This window comes from Vigna unguiculata, chromosome 5, assembly GCF_037176805.1.
Source record: "Vigna unguiculata cultivar grain cowpea cultivar isolate G323 ecotype 2 chromosome 5, ASM3717680v1, whole genome shotgun sequence".
NCBI classification, from domain to species: Eukaryota; Viridiplantae; Streptophyta; class Magnoliopsida; order Fabales; family Fabaceae; genus Vigna; species Vigna unguiculata.
Genome location: NC_140796.1, coordinates 37169982 through 37193850, shown reverse-complemented (window position 1 = coordinate 37193850; position 23869 = coordinate 37169982). Strand labels below are relative to the sequence as shown.

The following is a 23869-nucleotide window of genomic DNA, read 5'->3' as shown; positions in this document are numbered from 1 at the left end:
TATGAGTGAGTTGAAATATTCTCCTTATTTATCATCAGATACATTAAATCAATTTAAGGGTGTGTTCTTCAACCTTTTTTGCATCTTACCAATGGTCAATCGGCAACAACATTATTAATCCGAGAATTTTCACTTTTCAAATGCAGATTTAGGCGAGATGTAAACTTAAATGAGTATAAACTAAAGCGAATGCTTACCGTAATTGGTGAAAGACCTTATTAAGAATAAATTATAAATGGGTTAAGTGGAGCAAATATGGAAAGCATTATTATTTAATAGAAAGAACAATTTAAGAAATTAATATTCTTTAATCTAAGTAATCTATGAAAATAATTATTATTTAATAGAAATAATAATTTAAGAAAGTAATATTCACTAACTTATTTTACTTCCTTACTTATCCATCATGTAGAGGTTGAGTAAACAAAACAAAAAGGAAGTCAAATATCGCTACTCTAATTTTATCTTTAAAGGAAGAAAAATAATTTAACTACTATTACTATAGCAAAAAGGTATAGTTTGTCTATTATGAGAACGATTATTTTAAAAGAAATTTGTTTCTTTTACTTCTTTTGTTTGGACATTTCACATGTATTGTATCATTATCTTTTTTCTCAAGTTGGATCAATATTTTTCTAAAACTAAAGTGTCTATTAACATGAGCCTTTTAAACTAATAAAGTAACATTATAATTATTACAATTTAACTTTATAAGATGTAAAATTATTGAATTATCTAATTAATTTCATTTCATAGTTTCCAACTACTAATAGTAAGATTAAACTTCTTAACAAATAAAAGAAGAAGAAAAATGAGAAAAGATAATATAATTGTTATAGCATGAAAACAAGAAAAATGACATTAATCTTTACAATAATGAAAGGATAATTGGGTCATTTTCAAAAATAAACTACTTAATCACACTTAATAATTAATATTATTAATCAATTATTTTTTACTTTTTATTAAATATTGGGAATAAATAAAATATTTTTTTTAATGCTTAAAATATTGCTTTAAGAACCTTGCTGATCTTCCTTCACCCTTCGTTTATGTTCATATTAAAATTTGAAGTCAAATATGTTGGTTTATGAAAAATAAAAGCAATAAACTCTACATATAATAAATTAAGCAGTTCCCAATACTTTAAAGAATTGAATACGGAAGTGTACCTTATGATTGGATCGAGAACAATAGATAGAGAAAGATGGTACCTGGTCTTCCAACTGTAGAGCACATTAAGGTTCCCTCTAGATTTTCTCTCCTGATAGGGGAGGGAGAGAAAGGAGCAGGAATCATACATGACGTAGTGTGTTCACATATGCGACCATAACCCCTTAAGTAACTGTTGTCAATTACTTAATTAATTCCAATATTTCTAATTTGGCCCCTTCATCAAATTAGAATATTGCTGGCATCTACACATTTAATATATCATGATATATATATATATATATATATATATATATATATATATATATGCTCTCAGTCATATAATTAATTAATTAGATCACTTAAATATTTTGGCTAATAATATAATAGCCCTAACACATTTTATTTATTATATATATATATATATATATATATATATATATATATATATATATATATATATATATATATGAAGCACATACACGAACACGACACAGACACAGACACAGGAAAGCGTCTAAATTGAAAAAATGTAGGACACGGACACGGATACACACACACACACACACACACATATATATATATATATATATATATATATATATAAATTACAATTCAAAGTCTAAAAAATTGAAAATTAATATTTATATAAAAACAATCCACCAATTATACTTCATGATCTATAGAAATCAAGATAAACAATTATAAAAGAAACAAAGTCTAGCAAAAGAAAAACAAAAAAAAACGTAAGTAAATCATGATGTTTAACTCTCATATTTGTTCATCTTCATTGAAAAATGCTTCTTCTAATTCTGGTTCATCAAGAGATAGGCTAGCAATCTGAAGAATTCCGCTGTCTTCCAATGAAAAGTCATCTCCTCCAATATCCCACAATTTAGTTTCCTCTTCTTTGTACTTTGAGGAGTTTCTTGAGAGAAGACGGAGATTACTATGGACAAATACTAAATCTTTCGCCCTTTTGGGAGTCATCTTATTTCTTTTCAAAGAATGTATAAAAGAGTAGGTACTCCAATTCCTTTCACAAGAAGAAGAAGAAGGTTGTCCAAGTAGCTTAAGAGTTATCTTTTGAAGTATTGGTGCCTGAGATCCATGAACAATCCACCATGATTTTGCATCCATTTTAGTTCTATCCCTTATAGCGTCGGGATCTGCAAAATCTTCTCTTTCATTTGAAAAGTTTGCAAACTCTAAATTTGCTTGTCTCCTTACATCCACATCATCAAAGTACTTCATAAAACATTTTTTCCTTTCATGAGTAAGTTCTGCATCTTCATGTGGGGCAACTCTTTGTGAATCTTCACTTAACCATTCATCATTATAATATCTACAGTATGAAAGAACATAAGCATAAATTAACATGATATTATATATTATAGATAAAACATATACAAAAAAATATATAATAATAAAATAATTTAATAGTATAATTACCTTGGATTTAAAGAATGAGCAAGACAATGAAGAGATGTGCTGCTCTTAGTCCAACGATCAATTAATACTGAGTTTACTACCTCAAAAAAAGATGAATGTTCAACTTGTGCCTTTCCTTCATGTTGGTATATGATCTTCCTCACATCTTCAATCATTGAATCCCACATCTCATACACTAAATGAAGAGTAGCCATATCCGTATCTATTTTTCTGATATCATAAATAGGGGTAATAAAAGCATGTATATAGTCAACCTTCATCCACCAATTATCATTCAATAAAGTTTCTTTGACTGTTCGTGCATTATCAACATTATCCTCTTTGTAATCAGACCATTCATTACTAATTACCATCTCTTGGAGTTCTCTTTTCAAGCTTCTAAATCTTTTAAGCATGATAATGGTTGAAGCAAATCTCGTTGGAGCAACAGAAAGAAACTTCAATGAATTGAAGTTATTAAACATTGATAATCTCATAGAGTGCCTGATGAGTGCGTATTTTTTCCCTCATTTAATGCTTAATTCTTAATATTTAATTGAATTTGTGTGCTTAAAGATTGATTTAATTAGGATTTCCTATAATTGGGTTTATTGAGCATGAGATACAAAAACATGTTAAAAATAGCTTTTTAGTTACATAAATGTTCTTTGGATATTTTGAGGTGTGTTAGTGCAGCTACAGCTAAGTTGAGCTCATGGAGGTGTGGAAATAAATTGATTAAAGCTTCATGACACCTTAAAGATAAATCCAAGAATAAGAAATTATCAAAAGCACAAAAATCCAAGCCAAACATTGCATGAAGACGACAAGAAAAGCTTGAAAAAGTGAAGAAGTTTGGCTAAACCAAGAAGAGAGGAAAGAAAAATTGGACCTTGCAGTTTTCTTTATCTTTATGATAGAAGATAATTTGGGAAAATATATCTTTAGATATTTTATTTGATATTTTTAAATAATTGTCTTATTTAATTATATCATAAAATATTAAAAGATAATAACTACCAAATCTTTTTAAATATGACAAGATCTTCTTGAATCTTTTTAGTTCCACAACAAACAAATATATCTTGAAGATATTGGATTATTTAGAAGATAATTTAAGGAGATTGCAAAGGGTTGATTTGGAAAATTAATACAAATACTAATTGGTGATAATTTATCATATATCTTTAATTAATTAATTAATTTAATTATATTAGATATTGATATTATCAACCAATTATATTTGTCAAATAGTTTGTATCTCTCCAAATATTTTTAAATATTTATCTTTATCTTTATTTTAAAAGATATTTGAGAGATTTTAGCAACAAAAAAGCCGAGTCCAATTCCTATATAAAGAGACCAAGGGAGAAGCAGAAAACAAGCTCGGCATGTCGGAATTGAGGAACCCTTAGGGGGACCTAATTTCTTTCTCTCTCTTTTCTTCTCTCTATTCCTGTCTCTTTATTTTGCATTCATGGAGTTCTAAACTTCTTGGGTTGATTCCATTGTAATTTCTTAATTGGATTATGAGGTTAGAATGAATTAATTTCTTTATTCTTTTTATTATTGTTGAGGTTTTAATTCATCTATGTCTTTTATCTTTGAATCACGTAAAAAGTAATGATTTTAAATCTATATGCATGTTGATCATATGAGTTCAAGGGTTTTTAAATTGAATTGACACTTTACTTTGATTTTATTTAGAAACTTTCATATGATTAAATGAGTTTTTACCAATAATTGAGACTTTACTTAGGTTAAAGGTATTTACTCTAACTACAATTAATTTAGACTTTACTTTGATTAATTAAGCTTTTTATTTGGTGGGGAGATAAAAGAATAGACATGATTAGGCATAGTAAATTTGATTGAGACTGTACTTTGGTTGGATTTACTGTGGATAATCTAAAAGTTCTCACTTTTAATTGAGACTGTACTTTGGTTAAAAGTGAGAACGTCAACAAATTAATTGAGACTTTACATTGATTAATTTGTAAATATATAACAATAGTTAATTAAGCAATAATCTTTAGAAAACCAATGATGAATCTATTTTGAAAAAGCAATGGAATCAATCTATTTTCTTTACTATTGTTTTTATTTCTTTTTATCTTTTAAATATTATTTCTATCTTTGTTTATGTTAATCCCCTATATTTTTTTATTTTATTTGATTAACTCATTTGTATAGCTTTATAAGAACTAATTTGTTAAAAATCAATTTCGTGTTCGTTGGAAGACGACTTAGGGTTACTTTACCCTTTCTATTTTCTTGACTACTATCTTAGCAATACTGAAGTTGTTATAGTTTAGTAGTATTAATTTGATCGCGTCAATGACAGCATTATCAGTGCCCCATAATGAAGTTTTTAATAAATGTAGCATCATCAGCAATTTGTGAGATCCAATAAAATTCTTCATAAAGATCACTATTTCTTTCTGTATTTTTTGCCGCACAAATATTTTTCAATGCAAGATTCAAGGTGTGCACTACACAAGGAGTCCAATAGATTGAAGAAAATTTTAATTTTATGATCATACCTGCTGCCTTACATACTGCTGCATTGTCTGTGATAATTTATACCACGTTTTTTGGTCCAATTTCCATAATCACATCTCTCATGTGTTTGGCAATAAAATCCTTGTCTTTTGTCTCACCAGATCCATCTATTGCTTTCAAAAACATTGGTCCACTCTCATTGATAGCCATAAAATTGATAAGAGATCTTCTTTGAGGGTCGCTCCATCCATCGGCAACAATTGTCACACCTTTTGGCTTCTATGAATTCTTTATAGGTTGCAGAAGATTTTCTACATGAGCTCTTTCTTTATCAAGCAGTGGACCTCTCAATTTATTATATGATGGTGGTACATATCCACTAAGGTTAGAAGTATTGGCAGCGTAAGAAAAGGCACTCCTATAATAAGGACTTCTTGCGAGATGAAATGCTAATCCTGAAGAATAAAACATCCTTGCAATTTCACAATCAAGAGCATCTCTAGCTTGAATGTTGAAAGAAGCTTATAGAGGACCCTTGAGTTTTTGGTGAACACCACCACTGCTTGTCTACTTTCTTTCCTCAGATACAGGTGGTAGAGAGACCTTTTTCTTTTTTGAATTTTCAATTTTCAAAGTTGCTTCATTATCCAATCTTTTAAGCTCAACAAGTTTTGTCGGATTCACCTTTGGACAAACTCTAACCCCTTCTCCCTTAATTTTTAAGAGATGAGCTCTCACTCGAGTGTAAGATCCATTAAATTCAAAATTACACAAAGTACAGTTGACCATATAGTTTCCACCACCAGGAGTTTTTCTTATCTTTGTAAAATATCTCCAAAGAGGTTTTGTTTCATCTTCTTGTTCAATAGCTTGATTAGGTCTACTCATCTTAATTTCCTATAATAAAATAAATTGAAAATACAAAATTTACTTAATATTTAAAATTTAAAAATAAAACAAAAGTATATAATTTAAATAATTTTTATACATAATATATTTATAAAATTAAATTCAAAATATAAAACTTATAATTTTATGTTTATAATTTAAATTATAAAATAAATTAAAATTATGTAACGCATATGTATTGAAATCTAAAATTAAAAACTAATAAAGTATCATGTATAATCTAATAATAATATAAAATATAATTATTTATAATATAATATATTTTTAAGGTAATGTTAAATTATTAAATTATTTTATATTGTAAAAAGAACAAGGAACATAGTACCCTCACATGTATAAGTTATAGTAATATGATGGATGCATAGAATGACATTAAGTATTAAAAAAAGTTAAATTAATAGCATTTAATGGATGGATTTAATAAGTAGAAGGAAAAGAGGGTGTGGATAACATTTAATATAGAAGGCAAAGAATTTAATAGATAGAAGGAGAAGAGACATAAATAGTACTTACCTTTTTCTACACACTTCTTCTTCTCAGTATTTACTTTTTTCTCCTGCTCAAAATATATCTCTTCTTATTCTTCTATCCGAGCTTCTTCCTTCTTCCTCCAAGAGCTTTCTTGTAATGACTATGTGTTTCGCTCACTAAATCTCAACGTTTCTTTCTAACTGATTTCTTTTTTCTTTGTATATTTTGTAAGTCTCTTTATGTATTTATAGGACATGTAAACGGTTTTTATTATTAAAAGATGAGATATAAAGATATTCAAATAGATATATTTGAAGATTATTTTGTTAAAATTTTTAGTTTTAATTCTATATAATTTATTAAGATTTTTAGTTAAGATTATTTATATATTTATTTATTTTTATATAAAGTAATTTATTTATATTTATTTGAAATACGGAACATGTATCTAGTAATTTATTTATATTTATTTACATATAAAAAATGAAAGATGTTATAGATTAAAATTAATTATAATATAATATATTATATACTAATAAAACAAATTAAAATATCCTTAAATAAAATATTATATTAAGAAGGAAGAAAATTTTAGATAAAGTGAAAATGTGATAACTAACATATTTATTTGGGGATCTGTAAAATTAAAACAAATTTCATATAAAATAACTAAATTATTAAATTGATAAGAATATGATTATGTTTTCTTTTTAGATTTTTTTTTCTTTTGCTTAACTTTCCCTTTCCTATCTTCTATCTTCTCTTTTTCGTGAATTTGCCTGCAACATAAATGGTGGCAACTCTGCAACGGCGTCCACGTTCCACCTTTTTGCCACACCGCAACGTGTCTTTTTCGCGTCCAGAGAGAAGACCGTGTTCGGCTCAAAAAACAGCGTCCGACACCGCGTCGTGTGCGTTTTCGGCAAGTGTCTGTATCCGGTGCGCCTCCGAAACAGGAAAGTGTGGCTCAGACGCAATGTCGGAGCTTCCTAGATATATATATATATATATATATATATATATATATATATATATATATATATATATATATATATTGTATATATAATGGTTCTAATTCATACACTTTTAAACAGAAAGAGATGCGTCCTGACTAAAAACTATAGCTTTTGACCGAGTGGTAAAGCGCTTGAAGCAACAAAATAAACATTTCTTACAACATTATAAATATACAAATAGCCATGACAAAAGTAAAGTAATTCTTTTTTGGGGGCTTCTCCCTACACCTCCAAAGAGTTCTACTGCACCCCAAATATTAATTGTGCAGTCCATTTTACCCTTCTGACTCTCCTTTGTCTCAAGTAGGTAAAAGTAATTCAAATAGTTAGGTGACTACTGGTTTTCGAAAAGAGAAAAAAAACTTAGAAAGCATACACCCGACTTTCGACATTCAGTTCTGCCCAAAAATGGATTTAGGAATCCGGTTCAAAAATTAAACGGATTTTGATATCCGATTTTCCAGAAAACGAATTTGTACACATACACCGGCTTTCGACATCCGGTTGCCAAAAACCGGATTTAGAAATCCGCTTCACAAATCTAACGGATTTCGTTATCCGGTTTTCATGAAAACAAACTTTTCAATTGTTAAATTTTTAAATTATTTATATTTTTTGTGATTCATTATATATTTTTTTAATTTAAGTTTTTTTTACAACTTTTAAAAATAAAATATTTTGTTAAATATTTAATTTTTTATTTTAAATTTGTTTTTAGTGAATACCAACTGTCATGGTAATGATAACTTTGATTTCATTTTACACAAACCGGAATTGTAATGCCGGTATACAAATATCAACTGAATTTACATTGCCTGTATATAATTTTACTTAATATAATTATATATAATATAAACAATTAATATATAAATATAAAAAAATTGAAATTAAATCTTATAAATAAAACTAAATAAATAAATAAAAACATCAAAAGCTAACAAATAATAAATAAATAAAAATAACTTTAAAATAATTAAATATAATTAATCTAGATATTATAAAGACAAATATTTTAAATGAAAATTTATCATTATTAATTAAAAATTAATAGAGTAAAAATAACTATAAAATATATAACTAAAAAGATATGAAAAATAAAATTAAAAATAAAGTAATAAAATGAATAAAAATATTAACAAATTAAAAGAAAAATAAATACATAAAAGCTGAAGTTTAAAATTCAAAAAATAATAAATATTAATAAAATATAATATAAAAACAATTAAACAATAACTAAATAATATTAATCAAATTGAAATTAAATTTTATATGTAAAATAAATAAAAAAAAGTAAACTAACGAAATTGGAATTCCGGTAACTTTAAACAAAAATTTAATTTAACAACCGGACTTCGATTGGTATATAATTTTATTTAATATAATTATATATAATATAAATGTAACGTCCCATTTAATTTATAAATGCAATTAAAGGAAACGCCACACATAAGATAGCATAACAACGCAGTCCTGGGGTTCCCAACATCACCCCTACAAAACTAGGCACACCACGATGCCAAAAAGCAGGATAGCTGAATACGAATACAACTTAGAGTGTAGCGTAGAAATACAGAAGGAGATACATGGGCCATAGCCCTAAATAAAACACAAGGAAAACTCCAGCCCAAATGGCTAAGCAGCGGAATCACCATTCGCCTGTTGACCATGAGAACCTCGCCCATCTGCTCCCATCAACCAAATTGATGATCATCGCAAGAGAGAACAGCCACATACATCATAACCATGCAATAAAACGGGTAAGCTAGAGCCAACAACATATTCATCATGCAGTCAAATATATTTTTCCTCATCTCATAACCACATAGCAACCACACATGTTATGACTCTTCATCCAATACACTACGACTCGACTCGACTCATCCGGATACGTATAACTTGGTCGGATTCAGCGGACGCTCGCACTTGGGGTGAATACTCCTGCTCGACTCTGAGCTGCTCATCTCCGAACTATGTGTTACAAGTGTTACGATGAATCATATCTCCCTCACCACAAGGTTAGCCCTTAATGAATTTCAGGCCTCCTGCTACTCTCACCACAGGAGTCAGTCTGCTCTAAGTGAGACTAACTGGCCCCTTAGAGTGTCAGGATGCAGTCCTTACCTTGAATCCTTACCTAGTTATACAGATGGGGCACCACCATGGGCACCCACTAACAGGGGCCATGGAATTACGTCCCGACCACTGAAGCGCAACCCCAGAGGTCTAACCTAGAGACCTCAAGGAATTTACACGCTGACACGGACTAACAGTCAAAAATCAGCAATAAGAGAATATTGAATTATATTTTTCAATTCCATAACAACCCTTGAAGTTTAATCCTCATATCAATCACATCTCAAATCCATACCTCCGATCATCACCACCCCAATGAGTCAGGGGCCTAGTCTCATGTCAATATCATGTTCCTTTAATTTCAAACCACACATTCATTTCTCACGTTAAGCCTCATACCAACCCATTCATCCACAATTCATGAATCATGCCAAAAATATACTTCATGTTCCATTACATACACGTTCATCATCATACAATCATACTCAACCAACATGGATCACTCGAGAAGCATTAAACATCCAAATCACAGCACTGTCTCGCCCAGCATCTCGCTCAGGCTGAGGGGTCTCGCTCAGGCGAGACGTGCTCGCTCAGGCGAGCCTCGCCCTCGCCTAGGTGAGAGCGCCAAAAACTAGGGCATGGGCAACACGGGATCTCGCTTGGGCGAGTTGCCTGCTCGCTCAAAAATTGAGCAAGCCGCCTGGGCGACTTTTCGCGCAAAAAATTTAGGCGAGCTCCCTGTTTCATCTCGCCTAGGCGAGATGGACTCGCTTGGGCGAGATTAACAGGTCTCGCCACTGTTCTTCGCTGTACCGCCATGTTTTCCGGCCAAACAACACATACAAAGCGTTTCACACATCAAAACGACAGATTCCAACCATACAATGTAACAACCAACACAAAAACAGTTCTAAAAGAGTCGAAACTAGAACCCTAACTTCCCGTACCTGGAAATAGGTTCGTACAGGACCTTCGACGCGTAACCAAGGAGCACAGCAGCTCTAGGGCCCAATTCGCAACTGGAACAGTGGGTAAAACGAGTTATAAAAGAGTCTCCACTGTTACTGTGAAAGCTATACAAAACAGAGGCGGTAAGGGTTAAGGGTACTTACGTGAGCAGAACAATGGCCAAGCTAAACGTAAGTCTGAAGAACGTTGGAACCCTAGTAGAGCTCTAGTGCGGAAACAGGGAAGGAGGCGGCTGCGAATCTGAGAATGCAGAAAGTGTGAGTGTTAGGGCAACTGAAACAGGTTTTTATCCTATGGGCCGGCCTTTAGGCCCAATACTGTAGGGTAGCCCACTAACTTTTAGGGCAGGAATAAAAATGGGTCTTACAATAAACACTTTAAAATTAAATAATTAATATATAAATATAAAAAATTGTAATTAAATCTTATAAATAAAATCAAATAAATAAATAAAAAGATTAAAAGCTAACAACTAATAAATAAGTAAAAATAACTTTAAAATAATTAAATATAATTAATCTAGATATTATAAAGACAAATATTTTAAATAAAAATTTATCATTATTAATTAAAAATTAACAAAGTAAAAACAACTATAAAATATATAACTAAAAGAATATATGAAAAATTAAATTAAAAATAAAATAATAAAATGAATAAAAAATTAAAAATTAAAACAAAAATAATAACTATTAATAAAATATATTCTAAAAACAATTAAACAGTAACTTAATAACACTAATCTGAAATTAAATTTTATATGTAAAATAAATAAATAAAAGTAAACTAATGGAATTGTGATACCCCTTTTTCCACTACTCTTTTATCAGTTAAGAACACCAGCCACTCCTTCCATTTTTTATTTTCCTCACTTCCTTTTATCCTTCTCCACTGCCCAAATTCTCTCCTAACCAATCTACTCTGTGCTACCATCTCACAGTCTCGGTTTTTTTTTTCCATGCTCAGATTCTAGAGAAGTGGTCACTGCCAATCCCCCTGCTGCCTCCACTCACAGCTTCTCTTCTCTTAGGTAAGTCTCTCTTGTAACTCAATGTTCAAATCCGAAATTCAACTCGAATTTCCTGCTTCCATTCAGATCCTAACCATGTGTTCGTCCTCTCCTTGTGACTAGATCATGAATTCTTCTCTTAGGTTCAGCTGAGGAATTCTGCCCCCTCTCCTAGGTTGCCTCCACTCAAACTTTAACTCAAGAATAGGTAAGGGAAGCTAATTCTGTAACTCATTTTGATGTAGATTGTATTCGCGAGTGTTTTAATTGCATGATTGTTTGTGTAATTGATGATTGAAATTGTTGGTGTGTGAAATTGAGTGGTAGATGTCTTTGAGCGAGCTTGCATGTGCAGAACAGGAAGGATTTCTGGTAGTTTCGCCTAGGCGAGTTGATCTCGCCTGAGCGAAAATACCAGAAGCTCACCCCTGTCAATTGTGCGAAATCTCGCCTAGGCGAGCTGGGGTCACCTGAGCGAGATGACATCTCGTCTAGGCGAGCCAGTCTAGCCTGAGCGAGAGTTCACCCAGGATTTGTAATTCGCCACTGTATGATGTCTCGCCCAGGCGAGATCAACTCGCCTAAGCGAGATTGACTCTCTAGCCTAGGCGAGACCATCTAGCCTAAGCGAGATTTCCTGCAGAATATTGGTTTTCCCACTGTTTTGATTTCTTGATGCTTGATTGGTTGCCTTAAGATAATGCTGGTTGATAATGCATGTGATCCTTATGCATGTTAGACTGTATGAAGGAATTGAGTATGAACTTGATGTGAATGGAAGTATGTTAGAGTTAGGATTTCAAGGGAAAATCCTAAGGAATGTGGTTTAGTAAATGTAAGGGCATGAGGACTCAGATTGGTGATATCCTGACGCTTCCAGTAACCATTAAGACTCAAGTAGAGCATGATGGATTACGTCGGGGGAAGTAGCAGGAGGTCCTGGTCTATGAAACCGATCCATCATAGAGGTGATGGGATTTACCTTGAGAGTGGTTGGGTGAATACCCCTTGTGCCTAAAACTCTGCAGAGTTTAGGAACCATCTCAGGTGCAAGTCACCAAGAGCTCCAATGCCACTTACATAATCCGGATATCGAGTCTAGAATGATGTGTGGTGTTATGGTCAGAATTAATTGGATGATTTAGTGGATTGTGGAATGGAAGTCTGTTTTCTGTCTTAGTATAAAATTGTATGATTTGCTCTTTGTTCAAGTTAGCTTACCATTCTAGTTCTTTTGTGTTCTGTGTGTCTTCTACCCTTGCAATGATCGTCCTATACTGAATGGCGTGAGCAGGTAAAAGTGCAGGCAAAGATATACCCTTCCTAGATAGGCGTTGACTTTGGGTTTCCAGGATGTTTTCCAGTAGTGCTAGTCACATGTTCCTCCAGTAGATGCTTAGGGTGTTTTGTAAACTTGTGTTTAGTATAAGCTGTATGTATGGTTATTTTGAGGATGACTGTATCATATTTCATACTGGCCTATGTCATTATCTGCTTCTGAACTATTAAAATTTGAATGTTTTGTTAAATAGTTTAAAACTATGAAAACAAGATGTTACAATTTTGGTATCAGAGCAATGATTCCTTTAGGATCTGTAGGTATGAGCTTGCTTAGCTTCTGTTGTGTGTTCCTCGTAGCGTGTTTGGTATAAGTTGTTGTACCTGTCGACTAATCTGATGGTTCCTTCTTTGTGTGAATAGAGCTATGGCACCTAGACCTCCTCCACCTCCCGTCCCAAACCCAAATAATCCTCATTTGGTGGGAGCAATTGAGGCGATGATAGCAACCATGCAGCAGCAGAATGCTAACATGGTGAATCAGCAGAATCTAGCCTTGCAACAGATGGAGACTGCAAGACTAGCAGCAAAAGCAACTCAGCAGAGGCACTTGGAAGCTCTGTATCAGATAGGAGAAAACCGTTCAGCCGCTGGTTCTTCCCAAGCTTCACTGCCACGAGTGCAAGAGTGGAGTTTGGAGGATTTCCTACAACACCATCCATCCCGCTTTGATGGCAAAGTTAGCCCGGATGGAGTTGATCAGTGGATGCGGGACATGGAACGAATCTATGACGCTAAGAGATGTCCTGCAGAGAACAGGCTCGCATACACCGAGTATCTTCTTGCTGGAGAAGCCGTGCATTGGTGGTCCAGCATGAAGATGATGTTGGAAGATAGTCACGAGGCCATCACCTGGGAACTGTTTAAGAAGAAGTTCTATGCTGAGTTCTTCCCAGATAGCGTGAGGTATGCGAAGGAGGTTGAGTTCTTGCAGCTGATGCAAGGAGACATGTCAGTGTCTGAGTATGCTGAAAAGTTTAAACACTTGGGCAGATTTCACACCCTGAAGATGGCGGAGGACTGGCAGTGTAGAAAGTTTGAGAATGGGTTGAGGGGTGACCTCAAGCTCATGGTGGCTCCACTCTCTATCAAGGAATTCCCTGCCTTGGTAGAGAAGGCAAGAGTGATGGAGAAGCTTAAAGCTGAAGTTGAAGCTCAGCAGAAGTCTCATCTGAAGGTGGGAGGACCATCTGGGTCCACGAGTAGACATGACGACAGAAGGAAGCCATACTCTAGGCCTCAGCCTTAGGGGCCCAGGAGGTTCTCACATCAGCCCCAGCAGTCACAGCCTTTTAGGCCACAGTGCTTCCACTGTAGGGGGCCCCATCTGAGGAGCGCCTGCCCCCAGCTTTCTGATAGGAGGACATGCCATAGATGCGGCCAGGTGGGCCATTTCATCAGGGATTGCCCAGTTGATAGGAGCACAGTGCCGAGGCCTTCACCACAGCCTCAGTCACAACCGTCGAGGGGAGGTGCGAGACCACAGGCGGCGGGTCGGGTGTACGCTGTCACTGGTGCCGAGGCAGCTGGATCAGGTAACCTCATCATCGGGTCTTGTGTGATAGATGGTAGGAGCTTGCATGTTCTGTTTGATTCGGGGGCGATACATTCTTTTGTGTCGGAATCTAGAGTGGTGGAGTTGGGTCTTCCGGTGAAGGAGCTCCAGTGTGATCTGGTGGTGTCCACACCTGCTTCTGGGTTGGTCAGAACCTCAACCGTGTGTGCTAGGTGCAAGATCGAGGTTGAGGGACACGAGTACAGGGTAAACCTCATCTGTTTACCCTTGGTGGGACTAGATGTCATCTTGGGGATGGATTGGCTATCTGCCAATCACATTCTCATTGACTGCAACGAAAGGAAGGTGTTGTTTCCTAGCTTAGAAGATGAGGATCTGTTGGTGTCCTCACAGCAGGTGGACAAGGCAATAAAGGAAGGGTCTCAATGCTTCTTGATTCTGACTCAGTTGTCCGTTGAGATTGAGGTTGGACCTTTGGAGACGCCGGTAGTGGGGGAATTCTCAGATGTGTTTCCTGAGGATGTGCCTGGCTTACCCCCTACTAGGGAGATAGAGTTCTCCATTGACCTGGTGCCAGGAGCAGGGCCAGTGTCCATAGCACCCTACAGAATGGCTCTGGCTGAGCTAGTAGAGTTGAAGAAGCAGATTGAAGAGCTGCCAGAAAAGCAGTTTATCAGGCCGAGTGTATCGCCTTGGGGAGCGCCGATGTTACTGGTTAAAAAGAAGGATGGTAGTTCCAGACTTTGTGTGGATTACAGGCAGCTGAATAAGCTAACCATCAAGAACAAGTACCCTCTGCCAAGAATTGACGACTTGATGGATCAGTTGCACGGTGCTGCAGTGTTCTCCAAGATTGATTTGAGATCAGGATACCATCAGATTCGAGTCAAGTCTGATGATGTGCAGAAGACCGCTTTCAGGTCCAGGTACGGACAATACGAGTATGTGGTGATGCCATTTGGTGTGACTAACGCCCCCGCTTTGTTCATGGACTACATGAACCGAATCTTCAGGCCATTCCTGGATAAGTTTGTGGTGGTTTTCATAGATGACATCTTGATATACTCACGGACTCCAGAGGAACATGCGGAGCATCTGAAGATAGTCCTGAGCATACTGAGAGAGAAGCAGTTGTATGCAAAGCGGTCAAAATGTGAGTTCTGGATGACTTCGGTTCAGTTCTTGGGGCACATGATCTCGGCCCAGGGCATAGCAGTGGATCCGTCTAAGGTAGAAGTTGTGCTAAACTGGGAACGCCCTAAGTCAGTGACTGAAATAAGGAGCTTTGTGGGGTTGGCAGGTTGCTATAGGAGATTCATTGAAGGATTCTCCAGGATAGCAGCACCCTTGACCCAGTTAACCCGCAAGGATCAACCTTTTGCTTGGACCGACAGGTGTGAAGAGAGCTTTCTAAAGCTAAAGCAAAAGTTGACTAGCGCTCCAGTGTTGGTGATTCCTGATACCAGTAAACCCTTTGAGGTTTACTGTGATGCTTCTCATCAGGGATTGGGATGTGTTCTGATGCAGGAACGGAGAGTGGTGGCCTATGCCTCACGACAGTTGAAGAATCATGAGAAGAACTACCCCACGCATGACTTGGAATTGGCAGCAGTGGTGTTTGCACTAAAGATCTGGAGACACTATCTATATGGTGCACAATTTCAGGTTTTCAGTGACCATAAGAGTTTGAGGTATCTGTTTGACCAGAAAGAGTTAAACATGAGGCAGAGGCGGTGGATGGAGTTTCTCAAAGACTTTGATTTCGAGTTGTTGTACCACCCGGGAAAGGCGAATGTGGTGGCTGACGCCTTAAGCAGAAAGGCGGTTCATGCATCTCACATGATGGTCAGGGAGTTGGATTTGGTGGAGCAGTTTAGAGATATGCAGCTGCAGGTGATTTTGGATGAGGGAGTCATTAGATGTAACCATCTCACTGTGTCTAATGATTTCCTTAATCTGATAAAGGAGAAGCAGCCATCGGATCCCAAGCTACACAGGACGGTAGAGTTACTTGGCACTGAGAAGGCCAAAGATTTCTTGATGGGAGATGATGGAATACTGAGATTCAGAGGCAGGGTTTGCATACCTGAAGATTTAGAGTTGAAAGGTATGATTCTTGAGGAAGGGCACAAGAGTCGTTTTAGCATGCACCCAGGCATGACTAAAATGTATCATGATTTGAAGGAATCGTTCTGGTGGTCGGGCATGAAGCAAGATGTCGCTCGATATGTATCGTCATGTTTAACCTGTCAGAAGGCTAAGATAGAACACCAGAGGCCGGGGGGAATGCTTCAGCAGCTTGAGATACCCGAGTGGAAATGGGATAGCATTGCTATGGACTTTGTCACCCATTTACCTCGGATCGTGAGAAACCATGATGCTATATGGGTGATAGTAGACCGTCTCACCAAGAGTGCTCACTTCCTAGCAGTGAATTTAAGGATGTCTATGGCGAAGCTAGCACAGTTGTATATCAGTGAGATCGTGAGGTTACATGGTGTGCCATCGAGCATAGTCTCTGATAGAGACCCACGATTCACCTCCCGCTTCTGGCAGACGCTGCAGGATGCTATGGGTAGCAGATTGGCTATGAGCTCCGCTTACCACCCTCAGACCGATGGGCAGTCCGAGAGAACCATCCAGTCTCTTGAGGATCTCTTACGGGCGTGCGTACTGGACCATCTGGGTGCGTGGGATGAGGTCCTACCTTTGGTGGAGTTTACATATAATAACAGCTTTCACACCAGTATTGGCATGGCACCTTATGAGGCCCTCTATGGCAGGAGATGTAGGACGCCTTTATGCTGGTATCAGGATGGGGAATCAGTGGTGGTGGGACCAGAGCTCCTGAGGCAGACTACTGAGAAGGTCAAGCTCATACAAGAAAGAATGAAGGCATCTCAAAGCAGACATAAATCATATGCTGATCAGAGGAGAAGACCTTTAGAGTTTGAACTAGGGGACCATGTTTTCTTTAGAATTACCCCGACTACTGGCTTGGGGAGAGCCATCTGTCAGAAGAAGTTGTCTCCTAGGTTCGTCGGTCCATACCAGATCCTGAAGAGGGTTGGACCAGTGGCATATGAGATTGCCCTACCTCCTTCTCTAGCCAACCTCCATTCAGTGTTTCATGTATCCCAGCTCCGAAAGTATGTGCCTGACCCTTCCCATATACTCGAGATGGAAGATCTGCAGATTAGAGGAGATCTTACAATGGAAGTTCAACCCGAGAGCTTAGGAGATGTTCAGATGAGGCAGCTCAAAGGGAAATCCATCAGACTAGTCCAGGTCATTTGGGACAAGAGGACAGGTGACTCCACTTGGGAATTGGAAGAGGACGTGAAAAAGTCATATCCGCACTTGTTCTCTGGTAAGTCTCAATTTTCGGGTCGAAAATTTTTGTTGTTGGGGAGAATGTGATACCCCTTTTTCCACTACTCTTTTATCAGTTAAGAACACCAGTCACTCCTTCCATTTTTTATTTTCTTCACTTCCTTTTATCCTTCTCCATTGCCCAAATTCTCTCCTAACCAATCTACTCTGTGCTACCATCTCACAGTCTCAGTTTTTTTTTTCCATGCTCAGATTCTAGAGAAGTGGTCACTGCCAATCCCCCTGCTGCCTCCACTCACAGCTTCTCTTCTCTTAGGTAAGTCTCTCTTGTAACTCAATGTTCAAATCCGAAATTCAACTCGAATTTCCTGCTTCCATTCAAATCCTAACCATGTGTTCGTCCTCTCCTTGTGACTGGATCATGAATTCTTCTCTTAGGTTCAGTTGAGGAATTCTGCCCCCTCTCCTAGGTTGCCTCCACTCAAACTTTAACTCAAGAATAGGTAAGGGAAGCTAATTTTGTAACTCATTTTGATGTAGATTGTATTCGCGAGTGTTTTAATTGCATGATTGTTTGTGTAATTGATGATTGAAACTGTTGGTGTGTGAAATTGAGTGGTAGATGTCTTTGAGCGAGCTTGCATGTGCAGAACAGGGAGGATTTCTGGTAGTTTCGCCTAGGCGAGTTGATCTCGCCTGAGCGAAAATACCAGAAGCTCACCCCTGTCAATTGTGCGAAATCTCGCCTAGGCGAGCTGGGGTCACCTGAGCGAGATGACATCTCGTCTAGGCGAGCCAGTCTAGCCTGAGCGAGAGTTCGCCCAGGATTTGTAATTCGCCACTGTATGATGTCTTGCCCAGGCGAGATCAACTCGCCTAAGCGAGATTGACTCTCTAGCCTAGGCGAGACCATCTAGCCTAAGCGAGATTTCCTGTAGAATATTGGTTTTCCCACTGTTTTGATTTCTTGATGCTTGATTGGTTGCCTTAAGATAATGCTGGTTGATAATGCATGTGATCCTTATGCATGTTAGACTGTATGAAGGAATTGAGTATGAACTTGATGTGAATGGAAGTATGTTAGAGTTAGGATTTCAAGGGAAAATCCTAAGGAATATGGTTTAGTAATTGTAAGGGCATGAGGACTCAGATTGGTGATATCCTGACGCTTCCAGTAACCATTAAGACTCAAGTAGAGCATGATGGATTATGTCGGGGGAAGTAGCAGGAGGTCCTGGTCTATGAAACCGATCCATCATAGAGGTGATGGGATTTACCTTGAGAGTGGTTGGGTGAATACCCCTTGTGCCTAAAACTCTGCAGAGTTTAGGAACCATCTCAGGTGCAAGTCACCAAGAGCTCCAATGCCACTTACATAATCCGGATATCGAGTCTAGAATGATGTGTGGTGTTATGGTCAGAATTAATTGGATGATTTAGTGGATTGTGGAATGGAAGTCTGTTTTCTGTCTTAGTATAAAATTGTATGATTTGCTCTTTGTTCAAGTTAGCTTACCCTTCTAGTTCTTTTGTGTTCTGTGTGTCTTCTACCCTTGCAATGATCGTCCTATACTGAATGGCGTGAGCAGGTAAAAGTGCAGGCGAAGATATACCCTTCCTAGACAGGCGTTGATTTTGGGTTTCCAGGATGTTTTCCAGTAGTGCTAGTCACATGTTCCTCCAGTAGATGCTTAGGGTGTTTTGTAAACTTGTGTTTAGTATAAGCTGTATGTATGGTTATTTTGAGGATGACTGTATCATATTTCATACTGGCCTGTCATTATCTGCTTCTGAACTATTAAAATTTAAATGTTTTGTTAAATAGTTTAAAACTATAAAAACAGGATGTTACAGGAATTGGAACGACGGTTTACAAATATCAATTTTAAATAAATAGTTAACATACCGGATTTTCATTACCTGTATATAGTTTTATTTAATATAGAATCTAAAATTAAATAATTAATATATAATATAAAAAATTTGAAATTAAATCTTATAAATAAAATCATATAAATAAATAAAAACATTAAAAGCTAACAAATAATAAATAAGTCAAAATTATTCAAAAATAATTAAATATAATTAATCTAGATATTATAAAGTAAAATATTTAAAAACAATTATCATTATTAATTAAAAATTAACAAAGTAAAAATAACTAGAAAATTTTTAAAATAATAAAATTTTATTTAATGTACTTATACAAAATATAAATAATCTAAAATTAAATAATTAATACATAAATTATAAAATAATAGAAATTAAATCTAATAAACAAATGAAGAAAAAAATACAAACCATAAATTCACGTATCATTCATTGTTTTCCCTTCTTTCTTCCTTCTTCAGCGTCGCGGCTTCCTTCACCTTAACCCTGGACATTAAACATTGGCCGTGTTTGTTTTCCTTTGAAGGTTGGCATTTCTGCATCTTTTCTCCGCAAGAGGTAAGATATTAAACTTTTTTATGCGATCTGGGTGTGGGTAGGGTGGTGGTTCTGTTTTCGGGGAGGGCTAAAATGTTTTTTTTCTAATGTTTCTCAAATGTCCATTCCGGAATTCATTTTAAAAAATATATTCCAAAACTATTATTTTAAAAAATATTTTTAAATTTGGAAATAATTTTTTTTTAAATGTATTTTTTAATGTATTTTGAAATTTTCATTTTAGAAGATTTTCTTAGACTAAAAAATATCTCCAGGAATGAACATTCCAAAATATATTAAAAAAATACATTTAAAGATAATCATTTTGGAAGGTATTTTCAAAACTATTCTAGAGTGCATTTTTAAATGTATATTCAAATTTATTAGTGCAAATGTATACGTGCATCGATGTCTGTTATATGATTAATTTAATCTTAATATTATATTTGACATGAGAAATACATCATTAAGGGTAGGACTAGCGGCGGTGCAAGCCAAACTGAAGGTAGACAAAGACAAAGATCTACTACCTCAATGCTTAGAAGGAATTGTGGTGAAGCTGCAACAGGTACTAAGCCTTTGGATGTAGATCCCTTGGCTAAAATTGTAAGGGATATGAGGAGCAAGAGTAGCAATAAGGATTTTCTCCTTTACTAAGATATGTTGATCATGTCGCATGCAAATCGTTGGATAGCAAGGTTAATACACAATATTGAGTTTGATGTTATTTTGATGATGTTTGTCTAATTTATATTGTATAGCACATAGAAGTACATTTTAGGACCCATGAGAATTAAAAATTTGTCTCTTATGGGTGTAAGTAGAGCTATCAAATTCGGTTAAAACCAGCGAGTAAACTTGACTCATCATGCGTTTGAGTTAGGTTGGGTTAAATTTTTTTTTTTTGCAAATTTCAGTACGGGAAAAAAATGAACCCAACCTACTAAGAATCCATGGTGAGCCAAGTTGGTTCACCAACCCACACATAAAAAAGGGTTAAATATAATTTTGGTTTTTACTTTTGTCTACTTTGTAAATTTGGTCCTCTTTTTTTCAAGTGTTCAATAAGGTTCCATTTTTGTCAATTTATGTCAATTTGGTCATTTTTGGTAACACCATTTAAATCGCTAATGGAAGGTGAACACTTTGTGTCACGTGTAAATTTATGAGTTATTTATTTATTTTTTTCTTAATTTAAAAAAAAAAGTTATCCATGTGTTACGACAACATTGTGACATGTAGTATTGTTAGTGTCATATGTCAAGTCCATGTCAGTGCCATATGTCAAGTCAATATTAGTGCCACGTATCACTGTCATGTATCCATGTTAGTGTCACATGTCAAGTCAATATTAGTGCCACGTATTAGTGTCAGTGTCATGTGTTAGTGTCTTATATTTAATTTAGTTTCAATTTTCGTTAATTTGTTCAATTTAGTCCTATTTTTTGTTAATTATGTTCAATTCAATCTTAATTTTGTTCTACTCCAAATTGATCAAATTTAATTTTTATATAAATGTTATATTGATAGTTTTATTAAAATTCACATTTATGTTAAATATTTCTTTCATTATTTTTAAATCACCCTAACCATATCGTGGAAGAAAATTATTAGATTTATGTTTGATTTTTGCTACATGTAAAAAATAAGGTTAGAGTTGATTTAAAATTAGAAGGAAAATCCTTCATTAGTTTTAAAATTAGAAGGAAAATACGTCATTATTTTAAATTTAGATGGAAAATTCTTCACTACTTTTAAACCAACTCTAATCCTATTTTTTTACAAGTAGCAAAAATCAAGCATATATCTAATAATTATATTCCAATAATATAGTTAAGGTTTGTTTAAAAATAATGAAAGTAATATTTAATAAGCATGTGAATTTTATTAAAAATTTCAGTATAACATTTATATAAAAATTAAATTTGGTCTTAGTTTGGAGAGGGACAAACTTCAAACTGAATTGAATAAAATTAATGAAAATTAGGACTAAATTGAAAATTTTATAAAAATTGGGATTGAATTGGGTAAAGATACTAACATGTGGCACTAACATTGACATGTGACATTGATATTGACTTGACACATGACACAGACATTGACTTGACACTAACTTGACACCACCATATGTCACAATGTTAAGTTGACACGTGAACAACTTTTTTTAAATTAAGAAAAAAATAAAAAATCATAATTTGACATGTGGCATACATTGTTCACATTTCGTTAACAATTTAAACGTCACTACCAAAAAAGACCAAATTGACGAAAATTAGGACTTGTACCACACCTAGCCAGCCCCGCTAACATATCAACACATATCACCATTGATCGACACCTATATCGGCCAAGGCTGGGGGACTGGTGTACCACACCAAGCCAACTTAACGAAATAATAGTAAAATGATCACCATACCTATACACCAAAACATTCAGGTAACCGGCCTAGGTTAAACTGGTCTAAGCCTAGCTGGCCTGAACCGATAACATCGGCCTAGTCGGTTTAGGCCGAGTACCTTAATACGCCTACCAAAATCCCCCTTATGTTCAATAAGCCCACAGTAATCAAATCTAAGGGCATGGGTTAAGACCAGACCCACTTACAGCCCAAACTAGAGCCTAAGTCAAGGCCCGGCCCATGGCATAACCAGACATAATTAATACTCTATAAATACACGTGGACCCCAGTAATTAAAGGTACGCATTCTGTAAGACCCGTAGAATTTAATTAATTAAATAAATAATTAATTAATAAATACGGGAGGGGTAATAATTATGACATTAAATTATGGTTGGTATGACGTGGAAAAGTGCTAGCTTATGTGGTTGAGAGCACTTTGATTGTGCGAGAGGACTTGGGTTCGAGTCCTATGTATGCTAATTTTTGATGTTATGGTTTTGTTATTTAAAATTATGAAAACATGTTCTTGTATGTTATGATGCTTGAATTGTAGTTCCTAGCATGAAATATGGATTGGATAAATGGTTTGATATTGATTGGGCAATTGCATGGTTGCGGGTTCAAGTCTTGGAGAACTTACATTAAACTTTATATTTTTGGCATTTTTGGTTTTGACGTGAATATGGAAAGGTGGGGAGGAAAACCTAAGTGAGTGGGCAGCCAAAGGAGGCTGGAAGGGCAGCCAAGGGAAGGATTGAATGGCACATTAGGTCTCATTGAATGCCATTTTCGTTTTAGAAATTAATCCCTTAGTTTAGGCACACTTTAAAAAGGAAAATTAGGTTAAGGGCTAAGGTTTGATAAGCTGTTAACTGTACCTAAAAGAGAGAGCGAAAATCTGAGAGGGTGTGAGGGGTTCTGGGTGAATTCACGTGGCTGAATAGAGAGGAAGCAAGGAAGGTGGGTGATCAAAGGGGATCCTACAAATTGTCAAAGCTTAAGCGAAGGAGAACCAGGTTAGGGGAGCTGGACTCCGCGATTTTTGTTTGAAAAGAATAATTACATGTGATGTTTTATAATTGAATGTATATCTGCTGCTGTGTGCTTGGATTTCTGCGTTTCTGGAAATTTTCCAGAAACCGCCTGGCGGGTGATGAATCACCGCCAGTCGACTCATCTATTTATGTGAGTTTTGGGGACTCTGGGAGGGGAACCGCCTGGCGGCACATTCCCGGCCGCCAGGCGACGCTTGGATTTACACTAAATTTCTGGGTTTCAGATGAAGCACCTGGCAGGGTTGGTTGAACCGCCAGGCAGCG

The 23869-nt window shown here is 35.6% G+C and overlaps 1 pseudogene; it reads right to left on the bottom strand.

Annotated features, from left to right (window-relative positions):
• Positions 1-1851: 1851 nt before the first annotated feature.
• On the bottom strand, positions 1852-6095 carry LOC146886385 (uncharacterized; annotated as a pseudogene).
• Positions 6096-23869: the final 17774 nt, after the last annotated feature.